The sequence below is a fragment of the Hyla sarda genome, chromosome 2, assembly GCF_029499605.1.
Source record: "Hyla sarda isolate aHylSar1 chromosome 2, aHylSar1.hap1, whole genome shotgun sequence".
NCBI classification, from domain to species: domain Eukaryota; kingdom Metazoa; phylum Chordata; class Amphibia; order Anura; family Hylidae; genus Hyla; species Hyla sarda.
This window is the reverse complement of record NC_079190.1, coordinates 364,008,971-364,035,630: the sequence shown is the minus strand read 5'-3', so window position 1 is coordinate 364,035,630 and position 26,660 is coordinate 364,008,971. Positions and strand designations below refer to the sequence as shown.

The 26,660-nt window shown below is 44.3% G+C and overlaps 1 protein-coding gene across 1 annotated transcript in view; it reads left to right on the top strand.

Moving 5' to 3' along the window:
* LOC130356605 (uncharacterized) overlaps nucleotides 1–26,660 on the top strand; it is a 1,200,575-nt gene that overhangs the window by 828,664 nt on the left and 345,251 nt on the right. Inside the window, exon 5 of the mRNA XM_056558369.1 lies at nucleotides 21,841–22,090. The gene's annotated coding sequence lies outside the window, so the exon portion shown is untranslated. The remainder of the gene's footprint in view (nucleotides 1–21,840; nucleotides 22,091–26,660) is intronic.

Here is a 26,660-nt window from a genome sequence, read left to right as displayed (position 1 = left end):
TCCCCCCAATGTGAATGGACAGGGTACACTCACATGGGCATGGGGTTTTACAGGGAGTGCTGCAAGATTGAAATGCAGCAAACTCGCTGTCAACCCCCGCCGGTGTGACTGTACCCTAAAAACACTACACTACACTTAAATAAAATAAGTAAAAAACACTATATATACACATACCGCTACACAGCCCCCCTCCCCTCCCCAATAAATATGAACAACGTCTGGGACGGCACGGTTTCCAAAATGGAGCCTCCAGCTGTTGTAAAACAACAACTCCCAGTATTGCCGGACAGCCATTGACTGTCCAGGCATGTTGGGAGTTTTGCAACAGCTGGAGGCACCCTGTTTGTGAAACTCTGGCATAGAATACCCCTATGTCCACCCCTATGCAAAACCCTAATTTAGGCCTCAAATGCGCATGGCGGTCTCTCACTTTGGAGCCCTGTCGTATTTCAAGGCAACATTTTAGGGACACATATGGGGTATCGCCGTACTCAGGAGAAATTGCCTTACAGATTTTGGGGGGCTTTTTCTCCTTTTACCCATTATGAAAAGGAACAGTTGGAGTCTACACCAGTATGTTAGTGTATAAAAATAAAATTATTTACACTGACATGCAGGTGTTGCCGCATACTTTACATTTTCACAAGAGGTAAATGGGAAAAAAGATCCCCATTTTTTGGGACACAATTTAGCCAGAGTACGGAGATACCACATATGTGGGCGCAAAGTGCTCTGTGGGCGCACAACAAGGCCCATAAGGTAGAGTGCACCATGTACATTTGAGGTGATTTGCACAGGGGTTTCACAGGTGTTAAATGAAGAATAAGGACATTGGTATAATTGATGTGTTATAATTGGGTGCAAAAAGTGGTATTATTGTGAGATTAAAACTCTACATAATGAAGAAAAAAAATTCTAAAACTAATAACGAGGACACAATTACTGTTTAGGTGCAGATACGCTGCAGACAAAGCTCCTACTAAATAGAGCTGCGGTGTAAATTTATGCTCGGAGGAGAATTCTAAATTTAAACGCAATTCAAGAAAGTAGCTGCACAAGAATGATAAATTTTACGCAGCTGTGCCAAATTTACACAACAGGCAGAGGGGTAAAAAACTTCTATTATACACTGGAAATGATACATCTCCCCCACTGCCTCTATATACACAGACACTGCCCCTTTCCCTATCGTCTGACCAGCAGAACAATGATGGGTGTGTATCTCCGCCCCTGTGAGCTGCAGGACCCAGGAATTTTTAATGAAAAAAAACAAATTAAAGAAACGCCCCCTGGGGCATAAAACCCCCCTACAATGGGCCCCCTTTGAGTTTCTTTTATCTGGTGAGCAGGACCTAGGTTCCCAGACTCAGTCTGTGCTTTTTTGCTTTGCTATTCTCCTTATTGCTTTTCTTTCCTTAGCTAAGGAAAAAGGGAATATCGCTATATGTTATATTCTAATATACTTTTTTCTTTGCCTTAGGTCCGCGCTTACCTCGGTAGCCTGCTCCGTAGCGTTTCCTGCTACTTATGGAGTCTCCGGTTCCCTGCGGCGTTCAGAACGGGGACCACGTGGGTTTGTTTACAGGTTGCCTTACACGCCGGCCTGTTCTAGGGTGCGCATGCCGTCCGCACTTTGCACTTACTCTGCAGAGAGGCGGAGTCTGCGGTCACATGACCGCACCTGCAGCAATTCTTTTAATTCTTTAAATATTTTTATTATTTAACTTGGGTAACCTCTTCTAGGTCCAGTAGAAGCTACTGGAGGATTTTTTCCCTATTATGTTGGAGTTATCTGGAGTTTGGTTTAACCCCTTAAGGACCAGGCCATTTTACACCTTAGGACCAAAGCGTTTGACCACTGTCACTTTAAATATTAATAACTCTGGAATGCTTTTAGTTATCATTCTGATTCCAAGATTGTTTTTTCGTGACATATTCTACTTTAACATAGTGGTAAAATTTTGTGGTAACTTGCATCCTTTCTTGGTGAAAAATCACAAAATTTGATGAAAAATTTGAAAATTTTGCATTTTTCTAACTTTGAAGCTTTCTGCTTGTAAGGAAAATGGATATTCAAAATATATTTTTTTTTAATTCACATTTCCAATATGTTTATGTTTGCATCATAAAATTGACGTGTTTTTACTTTTGGAAGACACCAGAGGGCTCCAAAGTTCAGCAGCACTTTTCCAATTTTTCACCAAATTTTGAACCTCGCTTTTTTTCAGGGACCAGTTCAGGTTTGAAGTGGATTTGAAGGGTCTTCATATTAGAAATACCCCACAAATGACCCCATTATAAAAACTACACCCCCAAAGTATTCAAAATGACAATCAGTAAGTGTTTTAACCCTTTAGGTGTTTTACAGGAATAGCAGCAAAGTGAAGGAGAAAATTCACAATCTTCATTTTTTACACTTGCATGTTCTTCTAAACCGAATTTTTGAATTTTTACAAGGGGTAAAAGGAGAAAATGTATACTTATATTTGTAGCCCAATTTCTCTCGAGGAAGGACATATCTCATATGTCTATGTAAATTGTTCGGCGGGTGCAGTAGAGGGCTCAGAAGCGAAGGAGCGACAAGGGGATTTTGGAGAGTACGTTTTTCAGAAATGGTTTTTGGGGGGCATGTTGCATTTAGGAAGCCCTTATGGTGCCAGAACAGCAAAAAAAAAAAACACATGGCATACCATTTTGGAAACTAGACCCCTTAGGGAACGTAACAAGGAATAAAGTGAGCCTTAATACCCCACGGGTGTTTCACGACTTTTGCATATGTAAAAAAATAAATAAATTATTTTCACCAAAATGTGTGTTTCCCCCCCAAATTTCACATTTTTGCAAGGGTTAATAGCAGAAAATACCCCCCAAAATTTGTAAACCCATCTTTTCTGAGTATGGAGGTACCCCATAAGTGGACCTGACGTGAACTATGGGCGAACTACAATGCTTAGAAGAGGAGGAGCACCATTGAGCTTTTGGAAAGAGAATTCGTTTGGAATGGTAGTCAGGGGCCATGTGCATTTACAAAGCCCCCCGTGGTGCCAGAACAGTGGACCCCCTCCCACATGTGACCCTATTTTGGAAACTACACCCCTCACAGAATTTAATAAGTGGTGCAGTGAGCATTTACACCCCACTGGCGTTTGACAGATCTTTGGAACAGTGGGCTGTGCAAATGGAAAATAAAATTTTTCATTTTCACGGATCACTGTTCCAAAAATCTGTCAGACACCTGTGGGGCGTAAATGCTCACTGTACCCCTTATTACATTACATGAGGGATGTAGTTTCCAAAATGGGGTCACATATGGGGGGGGGGGGTCCATTGTTCTGGTACCATGGGGGCTTTGTAAACACAAGTGGCCTTCAATTCCGGACAAATTTTCTCTTCAAAATCCCAATGGCGCTCCTTCTCTTCTGAGCATTGTAGTGCACCCATAGAGCACTTTACATCCACATATGGGGTATGCTCTTACTCAGAAGAAATTGGGTTACAAATTTTGGGGGCTTTTTTTTATTTTCCCTTGTGAAAATGAAAAATTTAGGGTAACACCAGCATTTTAGTGAAAAATTTTTTTTTTTTCATTTTCCCATCCAACTTTAATGAAAATTTGTCAAACACCTGTGGGGTGTTCAGGCTCACTATACCCCTTGTTACGTTCCGTGAGGGGTGTCGTTTCCAAAATGGGGTCACATGTGGGTATTTATTTTTTTGCGTTTATGTCAGAACCGCTGTAAAATCAGCCACCCCTGTGCAAATCACCAATTTAGGCCTCAAATGTACATGTTGCGCTCTCACTCCTGAGCCTTGTTGTGCGTCCGCAGAGCATTTTACGCCCACATATGGGGTATTTCCGTACTCAGGAGAAATTGCGTTACAAATTTTGGGGGTCTTTTTTTCCTTTTACCTCCCGTATTCTAAGCCAGTGATTCCCAAACAGGGTGCCTCCAGCTGTTGCTAAACTCCCAGCATGCCTGGACAGTCAGTGGCTATCCGGAAATGCTGTGAGTGGTTGTTTTGCAACAGCTGGAGGCTCTGTTTTGGAAACGCTGCCATACAATACGTTTTTTATTTTTATTAGGGGGACAGTGTAAGGGGGTGTAAATGTAGTGTTTTACCCATTATTATGTGTAAGTGTAGTGTAGTGTAGTGTTTTTAGGGTATGTTCACACAGGCGGAGGTTTACAGTGAATTTACCGCTAGGAGTTTGCGCTGCTGAGAAAAATTTGCCGCAGCTCATACTTGAAGCAGAAAACTTACTGTAAACCCGCCAGTGTGAATGTACCCTATACGTTCACATGGGGGGGCAAACCTCCAGCTGTTTCAAAACTACAACTCCCAGCATGTACTGACAGACCGTGCATGCTGGGAGTTGTACTTTTGCAACAGCTGAAGGCACACTGGTTGGAAAACCTTCAGTTAGGTTATGTTACCTAACTCAGTATTTTCCAACCAGTGTGCCTCCAGCTGTTGCAAAACTTCAACTCCCAGCATGCACTGATCGACGAAAGGCATGCTGGGAGATGTAGTTATGCAACAGCTGGAGGGATCGCAACAACAACTCCCAGCATGCAGAGACAGCTGTTTTCTGTTTAGGCATGCTGGGAGTTGCAGTTTTGCAACATCTGGAGAGCTATAGTTTAGAGACCACTGCACAGTGGTCTCCAAAGTGTGGACCTCCAGATGTTGCAAAACTACAACTCCCAGCATTCCCAGACAGCAAACTGCTGTGTGGGCATGCTGGGAGTTGTAGTTTTGCAAGATCTGGAGGTGCACAGTATAGAGATTACTTTGCAGTGGTCTCAAACTGTAGACCTCCAGCTGTTGCAAAACTGCAACTCCCAGCAAGCCTAAACAGCTCTCTGGGCATGCTGGGAGTTGTAGTTTTGCAACATCTGGAGGGTTACAGTTTAGAGACCACTATAGTGGTCTCAGACTGTAGCCCTCCAGATGTTGCTAAGTAACTCAACGGCTTCCGTCGGATCCAGGAAGCTGCATCGCAGTCCTCTTCTTCCGCCGATCGTCGCCCGCTGCCGTCGCCGATGGGTAAGTGGATCTTCGGCGCCGGTCCCTGTTGGTTTCCCCATCCTGCCCCGCCTATTGTGGGTGGGCAGAACGGGGAAACCGAAAGTAAACCCCTCCGCCCCCGATCTGCTATTGGTGGTCGCGTCTAGACCACCAATAGCAGAGATAGGAGGGGTGGCACCTCTGCCACCTCACTCCTATCGCTACAGGGGGATCGTGGGTGTCTAGGACACCCGCGATCCCCCTTCTATTCTGGGTCACCGGGTCACCATAGACCCGTAATGACCCGGAATCGGCGCAAATCGCAAGTGTGAATTCACTTGCGATTTGCGCCGATCGCCGACATGGGGGGGTCTAATGCCTCAGTTCAGTCTCTTTGGAATCTGCAGCTTGCTCTGACACTACTGCTTATTGCTTTGTGCTGTCAGTTGCTTCTGTAACTATCTTCTTATATATCTCAGTGTGTTACCCCTTCTTTTTCCTTGTACAGGTTCTTTTGTGGTTATTTATTTCCTACTAATGAAATAATAATTTTTTTTTTTTTTTATAATCTCTCTTTTATTGATGTCTTCAAGAGAGTCTAGCGTGTCTCATCCCCGTAAATCTTTGGATAAAATACATAATGTATCCTGTAAAAAATCCAACATACCATCACCGGATGATATTGAATACACCACTTGTGGTTCTTGTCGACCTCTTCCCGCACTTCCTCCAGCTGGTGAACCAGATATCAGGGACGTCTATGTCTGGGTCAAGGACTTTGTAGCAGGTTCCATAAAGGACCTGAAATAATCCCTTTCTATTCCCAGAAAACGCTCCCGGTACAGTCACCCCTCTCCTGCTCCCATGGAAGTGGATGACGGCGAAGATAGAAAGACTTCCTCTATGAGGATATAATGGAGGATACCTCAACATTTTTCTTTCTGCCAGAGAAAACACAAAAATTGTTTGTACAGGCGGATTCTCACCATAAACCTAAGGAGGATGCCCCTTCTACCTCCAGAGTTTTAGGTCCTTTCAGGTGGACGATGTTCTGTCTGCACTTATGTCTGCAGAGTGGGAGAAACCGGACAGAGCTCCGGTAATCTCAAAAAGATATAAAATGATGTTTCCCCTTGACCAGTCCCAGTGTAAGATCTGGGTTAACCCCCCCTAAGGTGGACATGGCTATTGCCAAAATGCCCAAGAGGACAGTTCTTCCTGCTGAGGATGGATCTAATCTGAGAGATCCTTTAGACCGTAAAATGGAGATTGTACCTAAATGTACGTCCTGGTGCGTTAAGTACCACCGCACCAGGACGTACATTTACGTCCTGCGTCCTTAAGGGGTTAAGGTACTTGAACCGTCACTTTCAAAAAAGAAAGTTCAAAATGGAGACTATAAGGTCAGTCAGACCTCTTCTATCCAGAGGGGAATACATGGCATCTTTGGACCTGAAAGATGCTTATTTCCATTTTCCAATACATCAGGAATCACGGAAATTCCTAAGGATTGCTGTCAGAATCCGAGGGGTTCTGTTCCATCTTCAATTCAAAGTCCTCCCATTCGGGATCACCTCTGCTCCATTTGTGTTCACCAAGGTGGGGTCCTCCATGATGACGGTTCTAAGGTTGTCAGGGATAAGAGTTATCCCATACCTAGACGACTGGCTTCTAATAGCCAAGTCAGAATTGACTCTACTGGACCATGTTCAGATTACCTTAGAGTTGCTCCAGAGCTTGGGTTGGTTAGTCAACTGGGACAAATCAGATTTGATCCCGACCACGTCCAAACAATTTCTCGGTTTCATCCTAGATTCTGTAGAGCTGAAACTGTACCTCTCTGGACCCAGGAAGGATCGTATTCTCAGAGGATATTGCTTCCTAAGAACACCTCGCAGGGTCTCCCTCAGAACCCTAATGAGTTTTCTAGGTCTATTGTCATCAGCAGCGGAAGCAGTTCCCTGGGCTCTGTGGCACATTAGACCCTTACAGTCAGAAGTTCTACGCATCTGGAACTGGACAATTTCAGGTTTGGACTCCCTACATATTCTTTCAACCACTACCAGACAGTCCCTCCTTTGGTGGGCCGACCTGAAAGACTGTCTGTCTCTAGAAGATCCAGTTTGGACAATTGTTACCACAGATGCCTCGGGCACAGGGTGGGGAGCCCACATGATGGATGTCACGGTCTCAGGAACATGGAGCCCAGAGGAGATGGACCTAGCCTCCAACACAAAGAAGCTGAGAGCCATATTCTATGCCCTCAGGAAATTCGAACATCACCTTTCCGGAGCTGCGGTTCGGATTCAATCGGTCAATATGGCCTTGGTGTTCTACATCAACAAGTAGGGAGGTACCAAATCCCGCACACTTCTCCAGGAAGTGGGGAAAATCTTCAATTGGGCGGAAACAAGGGTAACAAGGTTATCCGCAGTCCATATCAGAGGAGTCCAGAATACTTTGGCGGATCGCCTGAGCCGTCTGAGCACAGTTCCGGGGGAATGGTCCCTATGTCCACTAATGTTTCAGCAGATTTGCCAACTCTGGGGTCTTCCGGACATCGACTTGATGGCGACCAAATACAACAGGAAGCTTCCTCGCTTCTGCTCCCTTTACATGGAGGATCACCCTTGGGCAGTGGATGCGATGTCGATCCCATGGAACTTCAGACTGGCGTACATTTCAGGCCTCAGTAATAGAAATAATTCCATTCTGGCCAAAAAGATCCTGGTTCTCCCTCCTCATGATGCTGAGTCAGGGAACATTCTGGAGACTCCCTCTGAGGCACAATCTGGTAGCCCAGGGCAACCAACTCTGCCGCAACTTAACATCTCTCAATCTGACGGCTTGGAGGTTGATAGGTCCATATTAAAAGCCAAGGGTTTTCCGGACCATATATTGGACACGCTGTCCCACTCAAGGAGTGTGGCGACCAATAAAACATATGCCAGACTAAAGAGTTTTTTCCGGTTGGTGCACTGCTTGGCAGCTCGACTCTTCTTCTCCTTCAATACCGCAAATGCTTGAATTTCTTCAAGATGGATTCGACAGGGGCCTGTCAACCCAACACCCTGAAGGTTCAAATAACTGCTATGTCAGCTTTTTTGGGGAAAAAGCTCTTTCACATTTCAGAGGTTGAAAGCTTTATTAAGGCAGCCTCTAGACTGCGCCCAAGAATTGTTAGGCCTGTTGCTACCTGGGACTTGGGTCTAGTCCTTAAACATATAAGTTTTTCTCCTTTCAAGCCTTTACAGGATGTGAACATCAAGTTCCTCTCCATGAAAGTCAGCTTCCTTCTTGCAATTACCACTGCCAAGAGACTTGGAGAACTTCAAGCTTTCTCCTCAGCTGAGCCCTACACTACATTTCTACTGGACAGAGTCCTTTTAAGGTACTTACCTGATTTTTCTCCTAAAGTTTCTTCTTTTTCTAACATAAATCAGTTGATTTCCTTACCAAAATATATTCCTGATTCTTCCGCTGGGGAAGATGACCATCTTAAAAATTTGGACTTGGTCAGGGCTCTTCAGGTGTATATAGAAAGAACTGCCACTTTCAGGAAGGAAGAAAACCTATTTGTGGTTTTTCAGGGTCCAAATAAGGGGAAAAAAGCCTCTAAGCCCACGTTGGCCCGTTGGATATGTGAATGCATCAAGGATGCTTATTGTGTTGCTGATTTGGAACCTCCAAAGTTCACAGCTCACTCTACCAGGGCCTTAGCTACCTCCTAGGGCTGAGCGAGGCTCAGTTCCCTTGGAACATATTTGTCAGAGTGCCTCTTGGAGCACTCTACCTTCTTTAAACATTACAAGATGGACTGTTCATCTTCTGTTGATTTTTCCTTTACAAGGTCTATTATTAATTCTGTTAATATTTGATCCCACCCTTCTTTCGGGTACTATGTAAATCCCCATCATTGTGCTGCTGGTCAGACGATAGGGAATAGTGAATTTAAGTAGTTCATTTGTTTTCCCTTAGTCTGACAGCAGCACAAAGCTCCCTCCCTGATTATAATCTGTTGTTTTTCTGTAGTATATAATAAACTCAAAGGGGGCCCATTGTAGGGGGGTTTTATGCCCCAGGGGGCGTTTCTCTAATTAGTTTTTTTCATTAAAAATTCCTGGGTCCTGCAGCTCACAGGGGCGGAGATACACACCCATCATTTTGCTGCTGTCAGACTAAGGGAAAACTAATTAACTACTGAAATTTACTATTATACACACATGGCCATCATACACAGCTTCTATATACACTGCCACTATATAGACACACACTGCCACTGTATATACACACACACATCCATCATAAATATATACACTGCCTCTATATACACACACTGCCCCTTTATACACACATGGCCATCACACACACAAACACAGCTTCTATATGCATATACACTGCCACTATATAGACACACACTGCGATCATACACACATATACAACCACTATATAGACACACACTGCCACTGTATATACACACACATCCATCATAAATATATACACTGCCTCTATATACACACACTGCCCCTTTATACACACATGGCCATCACACACACACACACACACAGCTTCTATATGCATATACACTGCCACTATATAGACACACACTGCGATCATACACACATATACAACCACTATATACACATACACTGCCACTGTATATACACATACAGCCATCATAAATATATACACTGCCTCTGTATACACATACACTGCCACTGTATATACACACACAGCCATCATAAATATATACACTGCCACTTTATACACACATGGCCATCATACACATACACAGCTTCTATATACACACACTGGGGGACATGTATTATTGCCTTTAGACTACTTTTCATGTCTACATATTTTGCGCAATTGCACTTTTTTTTTGCACTGCAATACTACAACTACTCCCATCATGTGACAGAATCTGTCCCGTGATGGTAGTAGTTGTACTACCGCAGCGCTGAAGGACAGCTCCTGCACATCTCCCGGCTGCGGGACTCTATTGGGACTGTTATAACTACTACTTCCATCATGGACAGACTCCATGATGGGAGATGTAGTCCTGGGGCTGAGGTGCAGATCGCAGCAGGTCATTCTCTAGAGACCCACAGCGATCCGCATTTATTAACTTAATAATCCGGCGGTACATGCGGCTCCACTGCGCTGCTGCCGACTCCTGTATACACTGTCATAATTCATAATCCACACCGCCGGGAGAGGGGAGCTCTGATTGGTGAAAAGCTATTAACCAATCAGAGCTCCCGTCTCCCGGCGGGGATTATGAATTATTAGAACTGTATATAGGAGTCGGCGTGCAGCGCAGTGTAGCCGCATGTACCGCTGGCTTGTATAGTTAATAAATGCGGATCGCAGCAGGTCGCTGGAAAATGATCTGCTGCGATCTGCCCCTCTGCCCTTGGACTACTACTCCCATCATGGGACAGTCTGTAGTATTGCGTTGCTGCTGAGGGATTGCACTTGCGCATTCCCCAGCTGCGGGACTTTTAGAACAACTACTCCCATCATGGACAGACTCTGCCCATGATGGGAGTTGTAGTCCAGGGGTTGAGGTGCAGATCGCACCGGGTCATTCTGCAGAGACCCGCTGCAATCCGCATTTATTAACTGTAAAAGTCGGCGGTACATGCAGCTATATCACGCTGCCACCGGCTTCTATATACACTGTCATAATTCATAATCCCCGCCGCCAGGAGAGGAGAGCTCTGATTGGTCAATAGCTATCCACCAATCAGAGCTCCCGTCTCCCGGCGGGAATTATGAAAACTGTATATAGGAGCCGGTGGCAGCGCGATGTAGCCGCATGTACCACCAGCTTTTTAATTTAAATGCGGATCGCAGCAGATCATTCTGTAGATCTGCTGCGATCCGCATTGCATAATGCCATTGACGGCAGATTGCACAGGTCCTTCGCGCATTCCGCCGTTTAAAAACGCCTGCGCGGCATCGCACGGGTGGACCAATCACAGTGAATGAGCTGACTGGGGGTAAAGTTTATTTCCCCAGCTCTGCTGGGTGGGTACCCAGGTGGGGGTAGCGTATTCCTTGCCGGTGATGGTAGCTTGGTATGCAGGCCAGCAGCGTGAGGACGGAGCCCAGGGGAGAGTCCGTAGAGTAATGCAGAGGTATAGGAGAAAAAAGCTGCAATGGCGCTCCCAAGGATATAACCCGAAGTCATGGGTATTGGTGAAAAATAAATGAATAATTTATTCTTACAGCATAAGAAATCAAAAAGAATAATAAATATAAAGCAAGACGCGTTTCAAGAGTCACAGCTCCCTTTTTCAATTGCAGGTGGTTGCTGTATACAGCAACCACCTGCAATTGAAAAAGGGAGCTGTGACTCCCGAAACGCGTCTTGCTTTATATTTATTATTTTCTTTGATTTCTTATGCTGTAAGAATAAATTATTCATTTGTCTGCTCAACAGTTGGAGGCACACGAGTTGGCGGCTGCGGCGGTGGGTAAGTGGAGAAGGCGGCGGCGGCATCAGAGGCAGCAGTGAAACTACAACTCCCAGCATGGCCAGACAGCCTTTTGCTTCATCTGGAGGGCAGCAGTTTGGAGACCACTGTGCAGTGGTCTCCAATCTGTGCTCTTCCAGATGTTGCAAAACCAAAACTCCCAGCATGCCCAGACAGTCCAAGCATGCTGGAAGTTGTAGTTCTGTAACATCTGGCCCTTCAGATGTTGCCGAACTACAATTCCCAGCATGCCTGGGCATGCTGAGAGTTGTAGTTTTGCAACATCTGGAGGGCTATAGTTTGGACACCACTACACAGTGGTCTCCAAACTGTTCTCCTCCAGTTGTTGCAAAACTACAATGCTCAGCATGCCCTTCGGCTGCCTGGGCATGCTGGGAGTTGTAGTTTTGCAACAAATGGAGGCACACTGGTTGGGTAAAATTGTCTGTTTCTTAACTCAGTGTTTCCCTACCTGTGTGCCTCCAGCTGTTGCAAAACTATAACTTCCAGCATGCACTGACAAACCGTACATGCTGGGAGTTGTAGTTTTGCAACAGCTGGAGGTGCACGGGTTGGGAAACACTGAGTTAAGTAACAAACGCTCAGTGTTTTGCAACCAGTGTGCCTCCAGCTGTTGCTTAAATACAGCCCCCATGATGAGCGTTTTAGTTTAGCAACAATTGGAGGCTCCCTGTTTAGGAACACGCTGCATTATATGCGCTTTTCCCAGGGGAGAGCACAAAAAATGTACTAAACCATATTTCTTGTTTTTCTTTTCTTCTCATTTCAGATGCGTGAATGCGGAGGACTACGTCAGATTCGGTGGACTGCAACAATGACCAGCATTTTTTTTTTATTTCAATAAAATGGTTAATGAGGGCTGGGGGAGTGTATTTTTTTTAAAATACATTTTTTTTTCAATGTGTCATTGTTTTTTTTTTTATTGAATTTTCAGGGTTAGTACTGGAAGCCATCTTATAGACGGAATTCATTACTAAGCCGGGGCTTAGCGTTAGCCCCAAAATCAGCTAGCGCTAACCCCCAATTATTACCCCGGTACCCACCGCCACAGGGGTGCCGGGAAGAGCCAGTACCAACAGGCGCAGCGCATCAAAAATGGCGCTCCTGGGCCTAGGCGGTAACAGGCTGGCATTATTTAGGCTGGGGAGAGCCAGTAACAATGGTCCTCGCCCACCCTGGTAACGTCAGGCTGTTGCTGCTTGGTTGGTATCTGGCTGATACCGAAAATAAGGGGAACCCTATGCGTTTTTTTTATTTTTTATAAACAAATTAAAAAAACTTGTGCTCCCTCATTTTTTCAGTATCAGCCAGATACCAACGAAGCAGCCTGATGTTACCAGGGTGGGCGAGTACCATTGTTACTGGCCCTACCCAGCCTAAATAACGCCAGCCTGTTACCGCCTAGGCCCAGGAGCGCCATTTTTGACGCTCCGGGCCTGCAGGTACCGGCTCTTCCCGGAACCCCTTTGGCGTTGGATACCGGGGTAATAATTGGGGGTTAGCGCTAGCTGTTTTGGGGGCTAACGCTAAGCCCTGGCCTAGTACCGTATTTATCGGCGTATAACACGCACTTTTTAGGCTAAAATTTTTAGCCTAAAGTCTATGTGCGTGTTATACGCCGATACACCCCCAGGAAAGGCAGGGGGAGAGAGGCCGTCGCTGCCCGCTTCTCTCCCCCTGCCTTTCCTGGGGTCTAGAGCCCTGCTGCCGGCCCTTCTCTCCCCCTGGCTATCGGCGCCGCTGCCCGTTCTGTCCCCCTGACTATCGGTGCCGGCGCCCCACTGCCGGGGCAGATAGCCAGGGGGAGAGAAGCGGCGCCAACAGCCAGGAGGAGGTAAGGGGCAGCGGCACCCATTGCCGGCGCCGCTGCCCCGTTGCCTCCCCCCATTCCCGGTGGCATAATTACCTGTTGCCGGGTTCGCGCTGCTGCAGGCCTCCGGCGTGCGTCCCCTGCGTCGTTGCTATGCACGGCGCACTGACAGCGCATGCAACGACGCAGGGGACGCACGTCGGAGGCCTGCAGTAGCGCGGACCCGACCCCGGCAACAGGTAATTATGCCACCGGGGATGGGGGGAGGCAACGGGGCAGCGGCGCCGGCAATGGGTGCCGTTGCCCCCTCTCTCCCCCTGGCTGGCGGCGCCGCTCCTCTCCCCCTGGCTATCGGCGCCGGCAATGGGGCGCCGGCACTGATAGTCAGGGGGACAGAACGGGTAGCGGCACCGATAGCCAGGGGGAGAGAAGGGTCGGCAGCAGGGCTCTAGACCCCAGGAAAGGCAGGGGGAGAGAAGCGGGCAGCGACAGCCTCTCTCCCCCTGCCTTTCCTGGGGGTATCGGGGTATAAACGCACACACGCGCACCCTCATTTTACCATGGATATTTGGGTAAAAAACTTTTTTTACCCAAATATCCTTGGTAAAATGAGGGTGCGTGTTATAGGCCGGTGCGTGGTATACCCCGATAAATACGGTAATAGATTCTGTCTACAAGATGCCTTCCACTACTAAGCATGAAAATTCAATTATAAAAAAACACAACACATTGAAAAAATATATTTATTTAAAAAAACTCCCCCACAGCCCACATTGACATTTTAAAAACAAAACGCTGTTCATCGTCGCAGTCCACCAAATCTGACATAGTCCTCCGCATTCACGCATCTAAATTTCGAAGAAAAAAAAACAACAAAAAGTTTTGTACTTTTTTTTGTTTCCAAACACCAGCAAAAACGCTAGAAAAAAATGCAAGAAAAACTGACAAAACGCAGGAAAAAGCTGGGACAGTTTTTCTGGCGTTTTTGCTGTTGGACAAAAAACATCAATGGAATCCTGGCCTCAAAGCAATAGAGCAAAATCCCTACGTCCACTTTTCCTGTGAGGTGTAGATCAGGTGTACAAATAGAACTGTGTGTAAATTTCGAACTTTGCACAAAATTTATCATGCGCCACAAGTATGGTAAATTTGGTGCAATTGCACCAAATTTAGACCAACAAAAATTATCTAAAAAAGACGTTTACCTACACCAACATTGATACATGTCCCCCACTGCCCATTTATACACACATGGCCATCATACATACACAGCTTCTTTATACACATACTGCCCCTTTATTACACACATGGCCATCATACACAGCTTCTATATGCATATACACTGCCACTATATAGACACTCACTGCCATCATACACACATACACAGCTTCTATATCCACATACTGCCCCTTTATACACACATGGCCATCATACACAGCTTCTATATGCATATACACTGCCACTATATAGACACTCACTGCCATCATACACACATACACAGCTTCTATATACACATACTGCCCCTTTATACACACATGGCCATCATACACAGCTTCTATATGCATATACACTGCCACTATATAGACACTCACTGCCATCATACACACATATACAGCCACTATATACACATACACTGCCACTGTATATACACACACATCCATCATAAATATATACACTGCCTCTATATACTAACACTGCCTCTATATAAACACATGGCCATCATACACAGCTTCTATATGCATATACACTGCCACTATATAGACACACACTGCCATCATACACACATATACAACCACTATATACAAATACACTGCCACTGTATATACACATACAGCCATCATAAATATATACACTGCCTCTGTATACACATACACTGCCACTGTATATACACACACATCCATCATAACTATATACACTGCCTCTATATACACATACACTGCCCCTTTATACACACATGACCATCATACACAGCTTCTATATGCATATACACTGCCACTATATAGACACTCACTGCCATCATACACACATATACAGCCACTATATACACATACACTGCCACTGTATATACACATACATCCATCATAAATATATACACTGCCTCTGTATACACATACACTGCCACTGTATATACACATACATCTAGGGCTGGGCGGTATACCGGTTCATACAGAATACCAAAATTTTTGGGCTGCACGATATGAATTTTCCCCCATACCGCAATACCGGTATGGCCCCTCCCCCTCCCCCTTGGGAATGAATAATCAGCCCAGCGCAGTGCTGTCCCCACATCGGGGAACTAATCATACGTGACCCGCCAGCACTGTTCTACTCCCCCCACCAAATCATGTGTCCCGCCAGCGCTGTTCTGCTCCCCCCCACCAAATCATGTGACCTGCGAGCGCTGTTCTGTTCCCCCCAACCAAATCATGTTACCCGCCAGCGCTGTTCTGCTCCCCCCCCCCCCCCATTATCAGCCCAGCGGGGTACTACTCATATGAATCCCGCAAGAACTGCCCTCCTCCTCTTCGTTGGGGGCTGCCGGCGCTGGAACTCACTGTACGCCAGTGGTCTCCAACCTGCGGACCTCCAGATGTGGCAAAACTACAACTCCCAGCATGCCCGGACAGCCAACGGCTGTCCAGGCATGCTGGGAGTTGTAGTTTTGCAACAGCTGGAGCACCGCAGGTTTGAGACCACTGCTGTATGCTGTATCCCTATGCCCGGGCTGCAAAAGATAAAGAAAATAAACTTTAACTTACCTACGTCTGCTTTACGCTGGGGAATGGAACGTCAGACAGCCGTCAGCCTATCACCGGCTGGAGCGATGTCCCGCCCTGGCCAGTGATAAGCTGAGCCCACTGTCATGTAAGAAGCTGGCTTATCTTTTGCAGCCTGGGCATAGGGATACAGCGTATAGCAGTTGTCTCAAACCTGCGGACCTCCAGCTGTTGCAAAACTACAACTCCCAGCATGCCCAGACAGCCGTTGGCTATTAGAGACCACTGGCGTGCAGTATAGAGTTCCATCGCCGGCGGCCCCCAACAAAGAGGAGGAGGGCAGTGCTTGCGGGTGACATATGTGAGTAGTACCCCGCTGGGCTGATTAATTAATTGGGGGGGAGCAGAACAGCACTGGCAGGTAACATGACTTGGGGGGGGGGGGGGGGGGGGGAGCAAAAGAGCGCTTGCTGGGGTCACATGATTTGTGGTGGGGTGGGGGTGAAAGAAATACCATTATATATCGTGGAACCGCCATACGTTACAAAAATACCGTGATACACATATTTGGTCATACCGCCCAGCTCTACACACATCCATCATAAATATATACACTGCCTCTATATACACATACACTGCTACTGTATATACACACATCCATCATAAATATATACACTGCCTCTATATACACTCACTGCCCCTTTATACACACATGGCCATTATACATATACACAGCTTCTATATGCGTATACACTGCCACTATATAGACACACACTGCCATCATACACACATATACAGCCACTATATACACTGCCACTGTATATACAGTCACATCAATCATAAATATATACACTGCCTCTATATACACACATACACTGCTACTGTATATACACACACATCCATCATAAATATATACACTGCCTCTATATACACACACTGCCCCTTTATACACACATGGCCATCACACACATACACAGCTTCTATATGCATATACACTGCCACTATATAGACACACACTGCCATCATAAATATATACACTGCCTCTATATACACTCACTGCCCCTTTATACACACATGGCCATCATACACATACACAGCTTCTATATGCATATACACTGCCATCATACACACATATACAAGCACTATATACACATACACTGCCACTGTATATACACACACATCCATCATAAATATATACACTGCCTCTATATACACACACTGCCCCTTTATACACACATGGCCATCATACACACATACACAGCTTCTATATGCATATACAATGCCACTATATAGACACACACTGCCATCATACACATATATACAGCCCCTATATACACATACACTGCCACTGTATATACACACACACCCATCATACATATATACACTGCCTCTATATACACACACTGCCCCTTTATACACACATGGCCATCATACACATACATAGCTTCTATATGCATATACACTGCCACTATATAGACACACACTGCCATCATACACATATATACAGCCACTATATACACATACTCTGCCACTGTATATACACACACACACACCCATCATACATATATACACTGCCTCTACACACACACTGCCTCTTTATACACACATGGCCATCATACACAGCTTCTATATACACACACTGCCCCTTTATACACACATAGCCATCATACACACATACACAGCTTCTATATACACACACTGCCCCTTTATACTTTATACACACATGGCCATCATACACACATACACAGCTTCTATATACACACACTGCCCCTTTATACACACATAGCCATCATACACACATACACAGCTTCTATATACACATACACTGCCCCTTTATACTTTATACACACATGGCCATCATACACACATACACAGCTTCTATATACACACACTGTCCCTTTATACTTTATACACACATGGCCATCATACACAGCTTCTATATACACACACTGCCCCTTTATACACACATAGCCATCATACACACATACACAGCTTCTATATACACATACACTGCCCCTTTATACTTTATACACACATGGCCATCATACACACATACACAGCTTCTATATACACACACTGCCACTTTATACACACATGGCCATCATACACACATACACAGCTTCTATATACACATACACTGCCCCTTTATACTTTATACACACATGGCCATCATACACACATACACAGCTTCTATATACACACACTGTCCCTTTATACTTTATACACACATGGCCATCATACACAGCTTCTATATACACACTCTGCCCCTTTATACACACATGGCCATCATACACACATACACAGCTTCTGTATACACACACTGCCCCTTTATACACACATAGCCATCATACACACTTATACATCCACTATACACACATACACTGCCCCTTTATACTTTATACACACATGGCCATCATACACAGCTTCTATATACACACACTGCCCATATATATATATATATATATATATATATATATATATATATACACACACACACAAACAGCCCCCATACAAGTAAGTACCTGTGTGCAGTGTAGCTTGCTGCTCCGCTCCTCTATTGCAGAACTGGGCAGGAAGAGGAGGGACACGTGAGCCGACGTCACTGGCCAGCTGCTACTAGCAGGCCCTGCTGGTAACTAAGAGTCGCGCACAGGCATGTCTCATACCAACTGCAGCCCCTGCCATTTTAAAGTGACAGTGTGCTGCCCTCCTCGCAAGAAAGACTGTTGGGGCCAAGTGGGCTCCCCTGAGGGTCCAGGAACCTTACTGTACCCCCCTGATGGCGACCCTGTCTGTGTGACCCTATTCTTAAGAGGTTAATTACATTTCAGTATAGAGGTAAAATTAACCAATCAGCAAAGTCTTACCAAGCGAAAATAAAAGCCTGGACTGAACCATTGACATGTGGGTAAAATAAACTAGCAGGTCAACAGCAGCAAAATGGATGATATTAAAAGAAATGAGAGCAAGAAGACAAAGCACTTTCCCATCTTTGTTTCAATCATATAGCTACCATCTTTATCATTTTTACTGTGTTTTTGGGGCAGTTTATATGGTCCTGTAGTAGTACAGTCCAGCTAGGAGCAGTTGCTATGACAACTGTTATGCTGCAGCAGCCATTTTAACTGCCATCCTAGAAACAGCTTAACAACCAGTCGAGCGCCTGTCCTGAGTGCCCCCCAAATGTATGAAGAAGATGCCACTTCTCTCTGTGCCCTGGTCTGATAATGTAAGGTGATTACAGATTGCGTACAGGTTTGGGCAGTGTTGGCACAGATGTGAGCGCTCCCATTACACCAAATATCTACAGTCTAGGACAGTGTTTCCCAACCAGTGTGTCTTCAGCTGTTGTAAACTACAACTTTCAGGGTGCCCAAACAACAGAAGGCTGTCTGGGCATGTTGGGAGCTGTAGTTTTGCAAAAGCTGGAGATGGGTTGGAATTCCACTTTTTGGGCAAAAACACCAAGAAAAACACCAATTCTGCCGCATGGCGTTTTTTAGGCCAAAAAATGCTGTGGCCAGATGTTAGCTGTAAATCAATGAGAAATCGCAAAATTCTTATTCCACTTGGCATTTTTTACTTTGGCGTTTTTTTAAATACTTTTGGCGTTTTTCCACTCTTTTTTGGCGTTTTTCAGATCGTTGGTAATTGCAGCATGTTGAGCCACTGGCATTTTTTTTTTGTCAAAATCATGGCGTTTTTCTCCCATTGAAGTCTATGGGAGTGAATAAAATTTCCAAGAAAAACGATATGCGGGTTTTAACTTTGGCGTTTTTTCATGCGGTTTTCATTCTTTTTTGGACTTTAGCGATCCAAAAAAGTGATGGAGATACCTTTTTTAATAAAATTTCATGGGTACCATTAAAAAAAAATTTAAAAAGATACAATAGTAAAGGAAAAAATTGTATCTAACGAAATGTATCTTTTTTATAATAACATTTTCCTCTGGACAGGTTTTGAGAGGAAAAGTTGCTGAGTTGCCCATAGCAACCAATCAGATCGCTTCTTTCATTTTTAACAAGGCTTCTGAAAAATGAAAGTAGTAATCTGATTGGGCAACTCAGCAGATTTCCCTCTGGACAGGTTTTGATAAATCTCCCCCTATGTGTTTTTCACATTTTTTTTTCTTTTTTCTTTTTTACATTTTTTAGGTAGTACTACTACTCCCAGCATAGAAAACACTGTTCCAGTTAGTACCTGTACTAATTGACAGATTGCCTGTTGTGATCCTCCTGTATAATTACTAGATGCAGCGGCCACTCTTCTATGGTCCCCTACACTGCCGTATATATACACCTATTCATATTTCCCGCAGAGAGCTGTGATTGGCCAGATGGTTCCAGCCAATCAAAGCTCTCTGTGGGAAATCGGAATATGCGTATATATACGGCCGCTGCATCTATACATTATACAGGAGGATCACAGCGGGTGTCAGGAGGAGTGATACCCGCTGTGATCTTTCCTTACCTGCAGGTACTACTACTCCCAACATGGAGCACACTCTGCTCACTGCTGTGAGATGTAGTACCTGCATTAATAGACAGATCGCAGTGAGTGTCAGAAGTTACACTCGCTGCGATCTGTCTATTAATGCAGGTACTACAGCTCCCAGCATGGAGCAGAGTCTGCTCCATGTTGGGAGTAGTAATACTTGCAGTTAAGGACACATCACAGTAGATGTCACTACTGGCACCTGATGTGATCGTCTTGTCTATTGCAGAGATGGGGCGGCTGTATACAGCACTCGCATGTCTGCTCTGTACTCCGGCCACTCAATCATTGATATTTCCCTCAGAGCTGTGATTGACTGCAACCATCCGGCCAATCACCACTCTGGGTGGGAAATATGAATGAGTGATGTTCTATTCCCATCACTGGCCGGAGTACAGAGCAGAGATGTTAGTGCTGTGTAGAGCTGCATCTCTGCTATATAATGGACGATTGCATCGGGTGTCAGGACTGAGACCTGGGGCGATATGTCTATTACTACAGGTATTACTGCTCCCATCATGGAACACTCTGTTCCATGCTAGGAGTAGTAGTACTACCTAAAAAATGTAAAAAATAGAGAAAAAAAGTGAAACACACACTTTATTAAACATTAATTCAAATTTAGTTATACAAAATTTAGATTTCGTTAAAAAAATTTTTTGCCATCACTACTGCATCTTTTTTTATTTTATTTTTTGGTACCAAACTAATTTTGGATACCAAAAAAAAAAAAAAAAAAAACAAAAGGTGCCAAGAATGCTATTTCCACACAAATGAAAAACAAAAAAAACAAAAAAAAACAAATGCAGGACATTGCACTGGCGCTTTTTCAGGCGTTTTTATCAACCCAAAAAACGCAGGATAAACTTAGCCTTACACTGGTAGGGAAATACTGGTCTTAAAATTGGCAGAGTGGAATACTAAGCACACACACACACACATATATATATATATATATATATATATATATATATATATATATATATTGCTATCTACTTAATATATATGGAAATATAGATATGTATAAAGTGTAGTGTAATGTAGAACAAAACCATGTCAAAGCACCTCTCAGTAAGGTAACACCTGATTGGCTGATGAAACAAAGAGACCATTAGAACATTGGCTGCTGACATCACAGTAGGGCAGCTGGTGACATCATCATAACAGACATGATACGTAGCCAGATGAACAGAAAAATCTCTCATTTGCTCACTAGAGTTTAGCAGAGACACATGTCAGAGCCCATTGCCCATTGCTGTAGTTTTCTAGTGACTTTATCGTCTTTTTCCATTGTCATAAAATGAAGTAAACAAAGAAAAAATAATTTAGTGGAGAAAGGAGAAGATGGAAGAGAGCTGAACGGAGACCAGAACAGTGGAAACCGTGTCCAGGAGCCGCCCAGTACAACTAAGGTACAGAGAAAGAAAAGGTTATTACATTCCTGCTAAATATCTGGGCCTGAATGACCTAAAAGAGAAAGAAAACTTCCAGCAAAGAAGAGAGAAGTGTAAGTGGCCTTCAAGGACCCTGCTACATCCATCTGATGGGCAGCACAGGTAGGAGGACATCATGGAAGAGCTAGAATTGTCTATCACTTTTACCACAGGACTCCAGGTTACAGCCACAATAGGCCAGATCTACTATTGCAAGGGGGCCAAATTGACTGGTGCCATATTTAGGGTAGGTTCACACGTACAGGATCTGCTACATATTTTCTGTGGCTGATTTTGCTACCCATTGACCTCAGTATATGTAGCAGATCCTGTACATATTATGAGTTTTATACACTTTTCAGGTGCATTCAAAAAAGGGGGAGTGGTTTAATAAAAAGGTGGTCTGACCTAGGCTGCGGCATCATGCGCTAAAAATGCACCAAACTTCTGGAGTAAATTTCTGCTACAGTTTAAATGGGTTATCCAGGGTTAGGAAAACATGGCTTTCATCCAGAAACATAGCAGCTCAGTAGAAGTCAATGGAGCCAGGTTGCAACCTGAGGAAAGGTGTGGTGCTGTTTTTGGAAGACCACTTTAAAGCTATGTTCATACATTGAATTTTCAATGGTATTTATAGCTGTAAAAAAAATATGGCCGTTTGTCTACAGTGGGAAATCCACCACTACAAGCGGACACAAAGCTATCCAGCTGCAGCAGGGGGCTTGCTCTATTGACTGCCATTGTTGCTTCCGCAGTGTGAAATACACCACGGATATGCTCTGTGTGACCCAACATTTTAATATAGAGGTCAAATCAACCAATCAGCAGAGTCTTACCAAGTACAGTGCCAGTCCCGAGTATCCCCCCCAATTGTATAGAGATGATGCCGCTTATCTTTTTGTCCTGTTTCTTTAATGGAAGTAGATCACAGATGGCACACAGGTTTGGACAGTGTTGGTAGAGAAGTGAGTGCTCCCATTACACTTAGTACTAAATATTCTACAGTCTAGGACAGTGTTTTCCAACCAGTGTGCCCTCGGCTGTTGCAAAACTACAATTTAGCATGCTGGGAGTTGTAGTTTTGCAAAAGCTGGAGGTACACTGCTTGGGAAACAGTCTTGTCTAGGAGATGGAAACATACATTCATTCTGACTTCCTGATCCTCATGTCACCTTTGCATGTGGATTTGTCTTTATTTGGCCGGATTGTACAATGTAAAAACCTAATAAAGTTCTATGGGGCCACACTTTGCTTCTATATGGCGACCATTGGGAAAGCATTTGCTACATTTTCCTTGATTTTCCTCATCAATCTGCCCTAGATTTGTTTTCTATATTATTAATAACTGCTACATGAACTCTTTCAAGACTAAGGCCCCCACTTCTCTGAATGTCAACAGCACAATGTTACCCTGACATATACGGAAAGATAATGGGGGAGATTTATCAAAACCTGTCCAGAGGAAAAGTTGCCCAGTTGCCCATAGCAACCAATCAAATGTCTTCTTTCATTCTTAACAAACATCTGGCCCTTCAGATGTTGCCAAACTACAACTCCCAGTATGTCTGGGCAGTCTGAGCATGCTTGGAGTTGTAGTTTTGCAACATCTGGAGGGCTACAGTTTGGACACCACCACACAGTGGTCTCCAAACTGTTCTCCTCCAGTTGTTGCATAACTACAACTCCCAACATGCCCTTCGGCTGTCTGGGCATGCTGGGAGCTGTAGTTTTGCAACAAGTGGAGGCACACGGGTTGGGAAACATTGTCTGTTTCCTAATTTAGTGTTTCCCAACCCGTGTGCCTCCAGCTGTTGCAAAACTATAACTCCTAGCATGCACTGACAGACCATGCATGCTGGGAATTGCAGTTTTGCAACAGCTGGAGGCGCACAGGTTGGGGAACACTGAGTTAAGTAACAAACTCTCAGTGTTTTACAACCAGTGTGCCTCCAACTGTTGCATAACTACAACCCCCAGCATGTACAGACAGCTAAAGGGCATGCTGGAAGTTGTAGTAGTATGCCTCCAGCTGTTGCATAACTACAAGTCCCAGCATGCCCTTCAGCTGTCACTGCATGTTGAGAGTTGTTGTTTATGCAAAAGCTGAAGGCACACTGGTTGCAAAACACAGAGTTTGTTACCTAACTCAGTGTTTCGCAACCAGTGTGCCTCCAGCTGTTGCAAACTACAACTCCCAGCATGCCCTATAGCTGTCCGTACAAGCTGGGAGTTGTACTTTTGCAACAGCTGGAGGCACACTGGTTGCAAAACTTTGAGTTAAGTAACAAACTCTTAGTGTTTTGCAACCAGTGTGTCTGCATAACTACAACCCCCAGCATGCACGGACAGCCAAAGGGTATGCTGTGAGTTGTATTTTTGCAACAGCTGGGGGTTAGCCTCTTCCCCCCATGTGAATGTACAGGGTACATTCACACGAGCGGGGGTTTACAGTGAATGAAGTTTTAGATGTAGCAAATTTTCCTCTGCAGCTCAAACTCCCAGCGGGAAACTTGCTGTAAACCCCCGCCCATGTGAATGTACCCTAAAAACACTACACTACACAAAATAGTGTGGAATGTGTATATGTAGTGAAAACACTACATATACACATTCCCCTACACATTTACCCCCCTCCCCCAATAAAAATGAGAAACGTCTGGTACAGCACGGTTTCTAAAACAGAGCCTCCAGATGTTGCAAAACAACAACTCCCAGTGTTGCAACAGCTGGAGGCACCCAGTTTGGGAACACTGCGATAGGGTAATTTTGGTATCTGAGTGTAATCCCTGTGCAAATCCCTAATTTAGGCATCAAATGCACATTGTGCTCTCTCACTTCGGAGCCCTGTCGTATTGCAAGGCAACAGTTTAGGGCCACATATGGAGTATTTCCATACTCGGGAGAAATTGCCTTACAAATTTTGGGGGGCATTTTCTCCTTTTACCCATTATGAAAAGGTAAAGTTGGGGTCTACTCCAGCGTGTTTTTTCTTTTTTACACTAACATGCTGGTGTTTCCCCATACTTTTCATTTTCACAAGAAGTAAAAGGAAAAAAAAGACCCCCAAAATGTGTAATGCAATTTCTTCTGAATACTGAAATACCCCATATGTGAACGTAAAATGCTCTGCGGGCACACAACGAGGCTCAGAAGTGAGAGCGCCATGTACATGTGAGATAATTTGTACAGGAGTGGCTTATCGTTACAGCGGTTCTGACATAAACGCAAAAAAGAAACACCCACATGTGACCCCATTTTGGAAACTACACCCCTCACCGAATGTAAAAAGAGCTATAGTGAGTCTTAACACCCCACAGGTGTTTGAAGAATTTTCATTAAATTTGGACGTGAAAATAAAAAATTTGTATTTTGTTCACTAAAATGCTGGTGTTATCCCAAATTTTTCATTTTCACAAGGGGTAATAGGAAAAAAGCCCCCCATAATTTGTAACCCCATTTCTTCTGAGTATGGCAATACCGCCATTGGGCTTTTGGAGAGAGAATGTGTCTGGAATTAAAGGCCATGTGCGTTTACAAAACCCCCATGGTGCGAGAAAAATTACCCCCCCCACATGTGACCCCATTTTGGAAACTACACCCTTAACAGAATTGACAGCAAAGAAAATAGTCCGGCACAGAACTGTAGTATGCAGGTAAAAACTCAGAATTTTATTTCAGCAGGACGCAGTACACAGAAGCCTGACGCGTTTCGCACCGGAGTGCTTAATCGTAGGTAACAAACAACCACAATGAACGTCTTAAAATACACAAAATAGCGGTCACATGACCATACACATCATAAAATCGTTCACATACAAAACATGGCGCTGGAGCATCGAGTTGGGAAACACCTATTTTTTGGAACATGTTCACACCTAGGTGCGCCCAAGGCATTTGTTGTTACAATAGGATTATTCCAAAGAACAATGTAAACATTTACATCATTGGTTCCTGACTTGAGTCGAGGAAAACCAAATACAAGTACTCATCTGCAAGAACAGTAGTATAGGTATCATGTTTTTAATTTAGAATATTTATTATTAGTGTATATTAATTCACAATTAGATATTAATTTATATATATATCATACTTAATAATGTTGATAGTACATTTGTACATGACTATCTATTTAGGGTCTAAGGGCAAGTGAGAGCTAAATCTAATCTCTTGTTAAGACCGAGGGGATGCCTCGTGCCAAGGAGGAATATCCAATATGCCTCTCTGTTAAAAAGTTTATTCCTAAGATCTCCCCCCCTCGGACCCAAAGTAACTCTTTCTACTCCCGATACCCGTAGGCCCGTCACATCTCCTCCATGTACCTCCCTAAAGTGACGGGATAACATCGACATACCTGTAATATTGCTTTTAGCATCTGAGACATGTTTTCTAAATCTCATTTTTAGAGAATTACTAGAACAACCTACATACTGTATCTTGCAGATGGTGCAGGTGGCTACATAGACGATAGACTTGGTATTACAGTTTGTGAAATCCCGTAGTTTATATAGGTTGCCTGTGGAACAAGATGTCACCGTGTCAGTGTTTACCATGTGGTCACACGTGAGACATCTTGTATGTCCACATTTCCTATTTCCCACAGTTTTTAACCAATTATATTTGCTACTAGACAATTTGTTACTCTGGAACAGACTGGGTGAAATTTTTGAGCCTATTGAGGGGCCTTTTTTAGATA